Here is a 14263-nt window from a genome sequence, read left to right as displayed (position 1 = left end):
CTTTTAAAACAAAACATTATTTATAACTATTTTTATAATTAATACATATAATCGCATTATTCAGATTATTCGAGTAATTTTCCTTACGGCCATATACTTTCGTTTGGGGTAGGGATATTTTAGAGGGAATGCATCTGGGGATAACCTGAAGAAACTAATGCAAGCGGAGTGGGTTGCCAACCATTGTAGGTTTCTGAGGGTTGGATGCCTTCCTTCGACGAACCATCGGCCGTGGAAGCCCTAGAATTTAATTCGAAGGCCAAGCCACACAGACATAGGCAGGACCTTGCTACCGATGGGGGAACCATACATACATGCATACATACATACATACATACATACAATATGATTCAATAATGGAATTTTATCATTTCTTAATAAAAAATAAAATCTTTCTATAATTAATATAATTCATTTTATTAAACGGCAAAATTTTTTATCTCACAAATTTTGTTTGTCTTTAGGAGTTACATCCATACTTTTCTTTTCTTCCCCGAAGTACCGGATCCTAAATTTAATAACGTGGAGCCACTTCCAGATCCGCATCAAAGATCTCCAGCAACCAGCAATATCGATAAACTCACTCGAGGGAAAACTGCTTCAATAAAATATTATAAAATATTATATATGGTGCACGACTTGACTTAACACTTTGTTGACATTTGTGTGTGCCTGTTTTTGACAGTCTGTATTTTTACATGACATTAACGCGTTCAGTGTTTTAAAATATTCATTGAATATTAATTCAATGTCGTATAACATTCCATGTCTTGTAATTTTAAGAAATTTCTATCTCAGTGCTGTTAAGAATTCTGTGTGACCAGAAAAAAAGTTGTAAAATTACATCACATATGATGTAAATAAAAAAAAAACATCACATATGACGGAATTTTCAGTGCGAGTTGAATATTACACGCCTGTAAACATCTACAGGCGTGTGGAATTTGAAAGACATGTAAAATATCAAAGACGTGTAATATTCAATTCGCACTGAAAATTCCATCATATGTGATGCTTCTTTTTATTTACATCATATGTGATGTAAATTTCCATCAAATAATCGCGTTCCGTGTCAAGTAATATTTATGCCATTAGAATTCAGTGCTGTTAAGGATTCAATCTTGTTTTAGTCTGTAAATTTACATTAATAAATCGCGTTCTATGCCATGTAACATTAAAGATTTCTAATTTCAGTGTTGTTAAGGATTCAGATTTTTTTTCTGTGTACACTATGACGTTCGAGTGAAATTTATTTGAGTTTCTAAGTAAGTTTCTAGTTAATTATCTCTCGCGTTTTCAAATAAAAGAACATTTATAGAACAGCACTACGATTTCAAATACTTACATTACGCTTTCGCCATAAATTTATGGCGAAAGGAAAATTCTATCGTAATCCCAAGGCAGATCGGTTATTGCGGATAGTGCGACTTCTAAATCTTCCCTGCTGCAAACAGAAAATCTGTCCCGTTCAACCCACAAGCTGCAACATGATATTTAATACCTTTAAATTACTTTTTCTTACATCACGTTTAACACAAACTACCGCAAAAATCGCCTTTTAAAGAATTGGGAAAATCCAAATCCAGCATAAACTTTAAACGCTGATCTTTAGAATTTGCCATTTTGAACTCTGAAAATAAACACAATTACAACCTGACATTCACTTGAAATTCAAGTGATGGGGAAGTGAATATTTTTTCTCACTTGAAATTCAAGTGACGACTGAAGTGAATGTGGATGAATTCACTTGAAATTTAAGTGACTGCCAAGTGAAATGTATATGTCGCATTTGAATGGAAGAAAATCACTGGATCCTTGTTTTTAAGTGAAAAATCATGTGTATTTTAAGAGTGAATTTGGGTTCAGTGCATGTTGGCTAAGAATGGTGGATTTTCAAAAGTCACTGCTTCGATCGAACAACGTTGTGTTGCAGGATTGAGCGTGCAAAACAAATATGAAAAGGCTGTTCTAGCGCCGTATTTAGTGAGTTTCCGATTGGAAAAGCTGAAAAAGCGCATACTATTGCTGAAAACTTAATCAAACCTTGTATTCAAGAAGTCGTCCGTATCATAGTTGATGATGAAACAGTGGAATTGATAAATTCGATTCCCATGTCTGACAATACGGTTTCTCGACGAATTTGTGACATGGCTGAAGATGTTGAAAGCATTTTAGTTTCTCGATTGAGAACTTCAGAATTAGACATGCAGTTTGACGAATCCACAGATGTAGTAGGACTAGATTTTATGATAATATTTGTTCACTATCAAGCTGATTGATGATTACATTACGGACAACAATATTCCATGGGAATGTACGGACAGTGCGAAAGCTATATTTGGAAATACTACTGGAGTCGTTGCCAAGATCAAAGAAAAGACCAAAAGTTGCGGTAGTATCAATTACATCCTTCATCGACATGCACTCGCTTTGAAGAAACTATCATCATCTTAGAAGGAAGTCTTGGACGAAAGCGTAAAAATAATCAACTTTATTAAGGCTCAACCGAAAAATTCAAGGTTATTAAAGGCGTTGTGCGAAGGAAGATATGGGAAGCCAACATTCTACCAAAGATATTATATTCTATCAAGATACCCGGCTGAAGAGATTTTCGAATAAGTAGTCTGGGACATTGATACATTTGTTTACGGTGCTGCCTCTCAGCGAAAAAGTCTTCAAGCTTTATAAACTTGCATACAAGTTTTAAAACGAGCATGCATGTTTTGAATGCGACCAAACTACGTAAACATTAAAAATAAAACGTTACTTTATCCAAACAAGATTATTGTGAAAGGAAACTTTTGATCAGTTTTTTTTTTTTATTTTTGCCTGGTTCGTTTGATGGAATGGATTTCTTTCGACTGTCTGTTCAAGCATCGGTGAACACTGATTTCGTCAATAAGGCCAATTCTGGAGAAACTTGAAATCGTTATTTCTCCGGTTAGTAAAGAATAAAATTAGGTACCGAATCTGCTTGTGTGATTCTCTGTTGTCAAAACGAAAACAAATTAAATTGCAGATTTTGGGGAAGGATGTTATTAAATTGCAGCTATTCATCCGATGGAATTGCCAAACAATAATTAAAGAATGAAAAGTAATTCCACAAATGTTGAAGGAATCAAGTCTGAACCACCATAAAATCCCATAGTCCATGAAAAATTAAACTTCCTCAATAAGATTTCTTTACCAGCTTAATTTCAAAAATTAATTCATTAACAGCTTTTAAAGGGCTACCTCAGTTTATTATAAAATTAAAGAAATATAGTGGCAGCAGCTCCAGGCTCCAACAGTTGCGCACTTATTGGCTCCATAGAGACGTGACGAGCGCAGCAGAGCACGGGGAGAATGGCGCAGGTCTTGCTGAATTCTGTTAACGGGACCGTTGCTTCAGATGATTCTCTGAGCTTGGGTGCTTCTATCATCTCCGTTTGCTTTTCTTGGATTAGCGGCGGCACTGACGGCAACAGCTCGGGCTTTACGGCTCTTTTTTCGGCACCCGGACATTGCGAACGCGGAATGTTTCCCAATGATTCCCGAATAATATTATAGTCGGAAATTTTTTCTTGTCCTAAAATTCAAGTGAAACCATAGCCAATAATCACTTTAAAACTTCATTTGCTTTACCTGATCAGATTGGGGGCTTCTCCTTCGATTATCAATAAGCTTTATGGTTACACGACTGGAACAGTTTGTCCGGTCGAAACCCATCGATGCATCCTCGTCCATTTTTTGCCCCATCGGCACTTCCGCCAATCCTTTCGGTAGATTCTGTAAGAACAGATTATTTTAATGTCAGTTATTTATACAAATCAGATTACCTACTGACCTAATTTGGTTTCTTCCGGAGAAGTACAAATGTTAAAATTTGAACGAGCAAAATCTGCGATATAAACAAAAACGCCGACGCATACTGTTTTATATTTTATGGAAAAGCGTACGTGATGATTTTCCAAATTTGAAGTTGAAGTCTTGTTCGCCAACTTTACTTTGGCGCTAGTGTTTTGTCCCAAAAATTTCATGGAAGCCGATAGTACCTGATTCTACGCTACTATTTGAGACCCTCAGAGCCAAAGGGGTATAAGTGACAAAATTGTCAATTTTGGGTTAATGATATCTAACGATTCTTCATATTTCAAACTATGTTTGGTGATTTTTTCGTATTTTTAGAATTTTTTTTTTCTTACTTTTACATTTGAAGGAAAAATACAAATTCTCGAAAAATTGATATAGAGAATGGCCAAACACAGCAATTTAAAAGCGTGCTTCTCGAAATTAGCATTTATGAACTTATACCCCTTTGGCTTCAAGGGCCTCATTTCATATCAAAGATGGCTCTCGTAGAAAAACGTTGTCTCGCCTGTTTGAATTTAGATCGGAAGTCAGAGCGTTTTTGAGCTACAATAATTTGGCATTGGGGGTAAGACTGAATGATGATCAGTCGTCATCCAAACTCGTCAGGTTGGCTCATTTGGATGACTTCGAATGTGTGGAACAGCCTTTTTTATGTCAAATAATCAAGAATCATTAACATCGCAAGAATATGAATGCCTGATAGATATGACATCGGATTTAAAGCTTCAAGAAAGATTCGTACCCAAAAAGTCGTTGGAGGAATATTGGTGTCATCTGAAAAATGTTTGATAAAGCAAAACTTATTTTTCTGCCGTTTTCCACAACTTATCTATGCGAGTCTGGATTTTCCACATACATATCTCTCAACGAAGACAAAATACCGATGCCGACTAAAGTTGGAACCAGACGTCTGGCTACAACTGACACAAATTTAACCAAACTTGTTACAGCTTGAAAAATCGAAGAAAGCGTATTTGTTATATTAAAATCAATAATTTTTGATGACACATACTTTTACATACATACATACATGCAAGACTATTCAAAGAGTAGCCATTCATTAGTGATTATATTGACTATGATGACCAGACACATCTTATTTAAACGATAAATACCATCAAGTTGTCAAAATTCGGGTTTTCATTCTTTCAAAAATGTAGGTGCTCCGCCAAAATTTTTGGTTTTAAAAAGTGCTCCGCCGAGCTAATGATCTGAAAACCCCTGGCCTAGAGCGACATTCATCAGTACGAAAACGACCGTCGCAGTCATGTCCTTTTTGGATTTTGTGAATGTCATCACTAAGAAATTCCTTCGAGAAAATGTCGAATAACATTTGGGATGAATGTCACAACCTGCATCGAGATAATGATAGTTATGGAAAAAATTAAGCTAAGCAGATGAAAGCTGGTCGTTGCTTCGGTTATATTCATATTAACAAATGATATGGCGATGTTTAACATTTTGAATGTCACAGAACCATAATCGTAACATTCATAGGAATCTCAATGAAATGCTATTAAAATGAATGTCGCGACAGCTGAAACGGTTCCTTGCTAGTATTATTCAGGAGAATTTTGGAATTGAGACTTTGCTCATGTGGACTGGACAATCTGGCCGGTTCCGGAATCCGAAAAATCAAAATGATCAGATTTTAACTTGCGACACATAAATAGAAAGCTCTTGATCAGTACCTACATGATGGAAATTGATAGGAGAAGTGGTTCGGGGACATCTGGTCCTGACCATTAATAATCTGACCGGTTCTGGAATCCGAAATGTATGTGTTCTCCTATCAATTCCCATCATGTAAAGATCAAAAGCTTTCTATTCATGTTTCGCAAGTTAAAATCTGATCATTTTGATTTTTCGGATTACGGAACCGGCCCGATTGGCCGTAAGCAATGAACTTCATTTTTTTTAGTTTTTCCATGACATTAATGCAATCTAAAATTCAAATATGTCATTCAGACCGTCAAACTACCAACAGAATCTTCGACTGAAACAGGCCAAAAATGTTATCGAGACGAATAATTCGATGACATTTTTTTGAGCGACTGTCATTGTAAAACTGATAACATTTTCTCAAATCGTTTAACAATTTTTTGGATGACCATCAATGTCAATGAGATCTCTTCGAATGTCATTGGAAAATGTTATCCAACTGTTACGATCCCGACTGTCATTTGGATGACATTCGCATCACTGGTTGAATCTAAAAGCCATAATTTTCAGGCTAAAATGACCACCAAATCAAAGACAATAAAATTTTGGCGGATAACAACACACAAAACTAAACAACTTCTAGGCACCATGGAAATAAACATATAATTGCACTACCGCCATGATTAAAAAATCGGATTTTCGTTTTACTAATTTAAGTGCACTTTACGCAAAACTCAAACCGAGTGTGAGTCTAAGACAATGTTGTTCTGCGTGAAATTTCTCTTAAAAAATTAATAAATTGGCAAAAAACCATAAGCAGGCTGTTGATTTGAAACAAACCTAAAAATTTAAAATTCCTCTATGTAAACGTTACTTAAAAATTCTGCAAAAAATCATGGATAAGTGTTGAACCAAAACGAAGCTTTTAAAACCTCAGGGTTTGAGAAATTCATGAAAGCCCCCAAATCGACAAAGTCTAGTGTTGCAGTGCTTCTTTGCGTAGCTCAGATTCTTCTCAGAATCATCAAAAGAGTCTTAAGCAGACAAACATATAGTCTGTTCAAGACTTTTTTTTTTGATGAATCTGAGCTACGCAAAGAAACACTGTAATACTTGAATTTCTCAAACCCCTTTAAAAGCTTCGTTTTTGTTCAACACTTATTCATGATTTTTTGCAGAATTTTTAAGTAACGTTTACATGAGTAAATTTTAAATTTTAAGTTTGTTTGGGAAAATTGAATATTTTTTACTGAAAAATCAACATCCTTTTTATGTTTTTTATGCCAATTTATTAATTTTTTATGAGAAATTTTCCGCTGAACAACATTGTCTTACACCGTAACTTCGTATCTTATTAGACAAATACGTTATTAGATGTTGAATGGGAGAATGTCTTTTGGCATTAAAAAACAATAAATTCAAGTGACATCACTGCTGAGTGCCAAGCGAGGTATTAAAAAAAAAGACATACACCGTCTTAGCCGATTTAGCCTTTACAGACTGAATAAATAACGTGGACAACTTAAGATTAACATTTAACACCCAGTACCGAGATGGGAATCGAACCCATGCCATCAGCGGACCAGCGATTACAATCTTACCACGCTAACCACTCGATCACCAAGACGTACAAGTTGCAAGATTACTTTACATGCAATGTTTCGCAAGGCACCAGCAGTGATGTCAATTGAATTTATTGTTTTTTAATGCCAAAAGACATACCCCTGTTAAACAGCTAATAACTTTTTTCCCTTAAAAGACACAAAGTTACTGTTCACAAATTTCCTTTAGAAAATTTATAAATTGACACAAAATCCATTTGCATCTTTTTTTTCTATACAAACCTAAAAGTCAAAGTTTACTCATGTAAACGTTAAAAATTCTGAAAAAAATCATGGATAAATTTTGAACCAAAACGAAGCTTTTTAGAGCCTAGGATTTGAGAAATTCAAAAATTACCTCATATCGATTCAGTCTACTGCAACACGGCAGATCCATTCTAGGAAAGGAAATTTCAGAGTATAAAAACGGTTTTCACTCGTACTTCTTTTAGTGCCCTCTTGCCAAGAAAATTCTTTTTGTCTAGAAGTTTAGATATTTTCGTGTCGTTTGTGTCTTAAGAGCGATAGAAAATTAATTTATTCGGTAATACCTTACACTTAAACTTTTTATTTTTATTTTTATTTTCATTCACTAACTTAATCTGACCTCTACGTGTACCGCCTTGATAGATCAAGTGTACCTATCCTTAAACTTATGAAACTTATGATAACTTTCCATAACGTCACCCTAACAAGAACTCCCAGTTCCGAGGAATTTCACCACTGCCACTTCTTTGTCGTTGTCTCGTTTGGCCAACTGATGGGCCAAAGTGACAAGCCATAAATTATGTCATAATTAGGGTGTCCGTCCACCAAACTGGACACTGTCTGTGCGCGCGCGACTTTTCGGTGAAATGTTGTCGTTATAAGCAAATTAAAACCGATTCACAGCCAGGCGTCTTGGCTCAACGGGGCCGTTCGTTTGTTTGGCCCCGGTCATTTGTTTGGCAATTTTCGGTCGATTTGTTTGCTGCATCGAGCGAGAGAAAGGGAGAGCATGGTAAACATATCGATGTTTGTTCGAGGGGTCCGAACGTTCAATCAAAATTAACACCCTTTTGAAGTTTTGGGCTGGTTGTCTAAAATGATATGGTTCAAGTTTGCATTTAATCAAAAGCTTGTTTGTGTAAGGAAAGTATCATGGATAACATATTATATTTTGGATATTAAAAAGTTGATTTAATGCATTTATACATTGGAAACCAAAACATGTATTTAGAATTTCATTTTTATTACTACTCGCCCTTATTATTATTATTGGCTTCGAAATCATAATACACACTTTTTATAATTTCGCCACATCAATTCCAATCTGTATATTTTTACATGAATCACATGGATTTTTTCTACTATCTTCAGAATTCAAAAAAATTGTTCAATTTTCGAAATACATCGATACAAATTACAAATTTTTATCAAAGTTCACATTTTACACATAGTTTTTTTCAGACAACATATATTTTTAACTTTTATTTATCTTCTCTCAAATCATCCGTACCTTTTTTGAAAAAAACTATGCATCCTCATCTTTTTGCTGAATTTCAAATAATGTCTTCACAGGGACTTTATAACATTTTTTTTAGTAACTGATGGAACATAAAAATTATTTTTTTTTATATATCAAAATATCATTTTCATAATTTCATTGAATGCTGCGACATCATTAAAAAAAACTTTCTTTATATTTTACAACATAAAAACTTTGAATCTTTTGGATTTTTAACGAATTTAATTTTTTTTTCCGATGAACTTTAATTTTTTATCGCATACCGTTTTTTTTTGTTTTGCATTTTGCGTTCTTCACAAGGCAATGTTCAAAGAAATCTAAGAAGATTTACTTTTATATTTTATTTTATTTTTTTTTTCACTTCAATCACAATTGGTGATAATAATTTGTGGAATTTCGCCTTGTAATCTAAATTCTATTTCATTTATTTTATAACTTCGCCGTCTCATCGAAGTTTTATGTTTTTGAGATGCGGGAATTTCGAGAGACTATATATATTTAATTTCTTATGACATTGACAGGGGAACAGTAAAACTTTTTAATTCTTTAATTATGTTAGAAAGTTATATTAATAAATTTATGAACTTGGAACAATCCAAGTTAGATTTTTTTTCTTATGTACAAGATGGAAGATGTTATAACCAAGGAGTTTGAAGAACTTTAAAATTTTAAGGTTCGAAAAATAATCCAAATATTACCTTCAAAATGCCAGTATCATTATGACAATAAATACCTGCTTATGACTTCAGATAACCAAGTTCCCTTTCAATCAAATAAGATATACAAGAAATTCAAATAAATTTTTTGAGCTCAGAAACCTTTCTTTCTGTTCATCATTAAACATATTTTTCTTATCAGTTTTATATCCTGGAATATGGTATTCCAATTTTAGCTCCTATTTGTAATTTCGAGCTACATATTTTTCGGTTTACAATTTCACGTTTAATTATGTTCAGTGTTTTTGTATCTCAAAAATAATCTTCTTTTTTTCAATGAACTTTCTCAAAAGGTAAGTATAGGTAATATTTTTTTTAAACTGTGAGTTTTTCAAGTTTGTCATAAGTGAAACATTTTTCTTATGAACTTTCTCAAAAGATAAGAAAAATAAAACGCATTTTTTAAACTGTGAGATTTTCAAGTTTTTCATTAGTGAAACATTGAAATGGGTTAAAAAAAATTTATTCTTCCAATTCTTGTTGTTTGTCATTTATTATTTGGAAAGTTAAAAAACTTGCCTCCAGATTTTTTTTTTAAATTTTTGATCAACTTTTAGTGGTTTATCATTTTTTTTTCAATTATTTTGCTTTAGGCATGCGATTTATATTTTATTCTCGATGATACATTTAAACCGTAATTACCCTGTTGTTGTTGTTGTTGTTGCTTCTGTTGTTGTTGTTGGTAGAGTAACACTATAGGCCGTCGCTATCTCCTGTATTTTCTTCTCGAAAATGGCTTGTTTCAGGGCATCTAGTTGTGCTTTTTTTGCAGGATTAGGCGTTCTTCCAAGAGCGATTCCAACCTGAAATTTGGTTTTGATTTTAGTAATCAAGATTTTTATACAATGAAACATTCTTGAAATACAACCAGATGATCAGACATTTCACCTTTACTCACCAGAACAGTTGAAATCAGAAGCACGATAGTAATAAAATTGAAGAAATGCATTTTTGTACAAGCTTTTTAGCTGACTTTACTCACGACTTGTTGATAAAGCTCGTAATCACTTTTGATAGCTAAACCCTCCACGGATCTCACTTTTATAGCGCCAGTTGAGTGCATCTGTTGGATGCAAATTTGTATCGAACCGTCTTTGTTTTTATGTTTGGTCCATCAGCTGTTCAAACATATTCGAATGCAAATTAAAACTGGTTAAGCTTTATTGCTCGGAAAACTGTAAATAGGAAGATCAACAAAAACACATCAAACAAGTTGATAGTTTCTTGTATCTTCAATGAATATTTTATGCAATGTCAACGTATTTTGAATTGGTTGAAAAAAGGTTTCCGACATTTAAACTAATAATCAAAATTTTACTCTATTTTGTGTTTTTCCAGCATTTCCATTTACGTCAAATGAAACCTACAACTGAAAAAGCATTTAAATCTTGTCTAAACAAAACCCTTGTTATCGAAAAATGGAGCTGTAACTTGAAGTTGAGAATCATGAACGATAAATGGGAATTCTTAATATTTCGGTTAATTTAAATCTCAATTTGGAGAATGGAAAATTAGGTGTGAGGAGTGAGTAGTGAATTAATTTATTAGTAGTGAGATGAGTAGAGCAGTTTCTAAATGTTAAATTATATTGAAGGACTATATAAGATGAAATAGGATAGACCGAGATGGTATTTGATTAAATATTGGTTAAAAAAAAGATTGATGAAAAGACAGCAATTAGAGAACAACTTCACGGAAACTATGTGTACGTAGACAAATGTAGTTTTACTTCCATATTTTTGTAAACTGTTCATACTTTGTTTTAATTAATAAACAAATAAAAAAATAAACTTTTTTTAAAATTTTGTTGATTGGATCGTGTGACCCAAGAAAAAGTTTTGATTTATTAGGATTTACTAAAAAATGACAGTTGTTGTTTGTTCGTTATTTCAAAGCGTATTTCAATTAAAATCCATTTTAATGCTCTGCAAGACTAGGTGAAGAACCTAAAACTCTTTACAAATTTCTTATTGTGATTTTTTTTCAGATTATTTTTAATAAATTCTTCGTTCATGTTTTCTCCAGTTATATCATGCATTCACAACCCTTCTTTGTGATTCCTCTTTTATGTCATTTAAGAAATCATAATTGCTTCTATATATGTAATTTGAAGCCTGTCAAAAACCTTTAATCTTCCTTTGCGGTTGGGGTCTTTATGACGCGAACTGTTCCTTCTTAAAGCGATATCACAGAAAAGGTTGAAGATAGATGCGTGAAAATTTCTTACTTATCCTAAAATGAAGAGATCTACAACTTTTAGATTTTAGAATAGGGTAACCGGCTATGATTATAAACACCCAAATTATTGTTTATTTCTAATAGTCCGGTTTTGATTTTAAGATCTTCAGAAAACGACCATTAAGCCAAAAAAGCGTCTAAAAAATGGATGTTTTGCATCCAAGTCAACTCATTTTGTTGAAAGCGTATAGATAGATTGAAAGCTCATAGTAAAATTATCAAAGTGCTTGGTTTTAAAGACATCAGCTGGTTATTAGAAAAATTCTAAAACATATTTTTTTCAATGATTGTATAAGTATATATTCATGAGGATCAAGGAATTTTGATGACACCCTTCCGATTCCGATACAGATTCAAAATTCAAGTTTTAAATTTATGTGCAATATTCTGATTCAGGATAATAATTAAAGGTTCACATTTAGATTTGAGCTGAAATGAGTTCCAAAATCAAAATGAAATCATCAAGATGACTATTTTGTTTAGAAATTCAAATTGCAAGAAACACACAGACTTATTTTTTTTCGGATGTTTCGGAAGCTTGAAATACGTTCCAAATTTGGATACTGGTTAAGTTTTTCGTTGAAAAAATAAAAATTAAAATTATTTTTCATCATGATTTTTGTTGAAAAAATTTTGATTTTTTTTAAATATACCCGGATTTTCTTAGGATTTTGAATGAAATAGCCCGGATTTGTCCAGCCTACATACGTGCGATAGAACTTTTGGCAAGCGTAAGCTGAATTTACTAGAATTTGGTGCACATTTTAAGATTTCGACCATCGATGAAAGTAAGTTTACTTTTTTGTTATTTAGGATGTATTTAAGATAGTTTTATGTTTAATAATATATTTAAGAATAATAAGCAAGTAATGCCATTTTTTCAAGTTTTTGAGCTTGTTTCATTAAAATAATCACACAAAGATTTTTGGAAGCTTGAAATTCGATTTACGAAATACGAGTTTTGACGAAAAATATTTTTTTATTGATTTTTGTTGAGTAATTTCTCGGTTTAGACAAATTTTTCCCAGATTTTTGGTCGTCAATTTGGATATTATGTGCCCGAATTTTATCATATAAAATTGTCACATTTGTCCGACATGGATGCGTGCTGAAAAAGATCTGGTAACCTTAAGTTATATTGACTTTAAAAATAAATTCAATTTATTTTTCCAAAGGATCGTTTGAATACTTTTTGTAAATGTATTAGGAGTTGCAAATAAACCACCTTTTTTTTAAATGAAAACTGGAAATAAAAAAAAAACAGATATCTGGGGCATCATGAAACACTTTTCAACTTCAATGAATTCTACATATAAACTTAATGTCCACAGATAATCAAACCGCTTCACAGTGGTCCAATTCTCAAAAACCCTGGCAAAAATTCCGTTTTCAACATTTTTGCTCGGAAACCTTTTGAGATTGTTCAATAATCATAATTTCACTAAAAATAACACATTATTTTGATATTTTCTTTAAAATTTCTGTTTTTCTGTAAGAATTAAAAAAAAATAATAGCACAGTAAGTATATTCTTGTATTAAAATTTTCCAGCTGAATGCTGCAAAACCCTCACATCCTAGAATAGTTCATTGAATCTAAAATTATCTCAAAATTACAATACATATGAAATTAAATCAAAACAGATGAAATTAAATAAAAACAGATGTCATGTTGACAACTCTCTGGTGCTGATCAGTTTTTTCAGTTTTCATTAATAATAAGAATTTTTTTTGATAGATGAGAATTATTTAACAACTTCGCCAATACTGATCAAAATTTTGAAATTTAGGTATGTAGGCTTTTATTCTTTCTTTTTATTATATCAATGGTTGTTTAACACAAAACACTTAATTTACATTTCAAACGACAAATACAAACTTAGTGCTTCATATTTTGTTAATTTTTTAATTTAACTTTTAATTTCTATTTTTGATTTTATTTCATATTTAATATCTTTAAAATAATACCATAAAAGTTTTCAACTATCGTTCAAGTTTCAATTGGTTCTCATGAATTTTGACAAGCAAAAAAGGTTCTATGATTTGATGAATAATCAGAAAAATATTTGAGAAACCGTAATTTAATTATGCTTTTTGGAGTTAGTCCTAATTGAAAAAATAACACAGAAATTCGTTCTGATAGTGCTTTAAAATATTAAAAAGATGTTTTATGAATGGATTTTTGAGAAAACTCAACCTAGAGATCCAATTAAAAATAAATTTAGTTCGTGATCTGGGAGGTTATTGTCTTAGAAGTCAAATTTGAAGAAAAAAGTGGTTCAACTCTTTGACGCCGTTCTTCTGCCAAAAAAAAGGCAGCCCAATTTGCAATACTTTGTAGTCTATCCAACGTAAAATTACAGTGGAGTTATGTGGAGTTTTTTTTATCTTTAGTTGGAGTTATTAAACTCAAAATATTTATCGATTTTTGCAACAAGATTCCATATAAAAAATCCAATTTTATTCCAAAAAACAGATTTTTATTAGATAAGGTGTTAAATATGCATAACAAAAATATAAAAATAATTGCAAAGCAAATTATAATCGCGATTTGGATATCTATTCGTTTTTTAATGTAAGCAAATCATTGCGAAATTTTCAAAAAATATTCAAACTTTTCTTAGCATTTCTTCGAGAACGGGTAGTCTAAAAAATTATTAGTCTCATCAGTTATTTTAAAAATTCACAA

The 14263-nt window shown here is 32.2% G+C and overlaps 2 long non-coding RNA genes across 2 annotated transcripts; both read right to left on the bottom strand.

Moving 5' to 3' along the window:
- Nucleotides 1-3235: 3235 nt before the first annotated feature.
- LOC129758611 (uncharacterized) lies at nt 3236-3998 on the bottom strand. Its single transcript, XR_008740024.1, has 3 exons — nt 3827-3998; nt 3625-3768; nt 3236-3568 (listed from the first exon to the last, which is right to left on the bottom strand). It is a non-coding gene; the product is annotated as an uncharacterized LOC129758611 (long non-coding RNA).
- Nucleotides 3999-9785: 5787 nt separating this feature from the next.
- LOC129756487 (uncharacterized) lies at nt 9786-10391 on the bottom strand. Its single transcript, XR_008739469.1, has 2 exons — nt 10237-10391; nt 9786-10141 (listed from the first exon to the last, which is right to left on the bottom strand). It is a non-coding gene; the product is annotated as an uncharacterized LOC129756487 (long non-coding RNA).
- Nucleotides 10392-14263: the final 3872 nt, after the last annotated feature.

The sequence above is a fragment of the Uranotaenia lowii genome, chromosome 3 (assembly GCF_029784155.1).
Source record: "Uranotaenia lowii strain MFRU-FL chromosome 3, ASM2978415v1, whole genome shotgun sequence".
Classification (NCBI taxonomy): domain Eukaryota; kingdom Metazoa; phylum Arthropoda; class Insecta; order Diptera; family Culicidae; genus Uranotaenia; species Uranotaenia lowii.
Note: the sequence above shows the minus strand (reverse complement) of the source record. Positions and strands in the feature narration are given on the sequence as shown.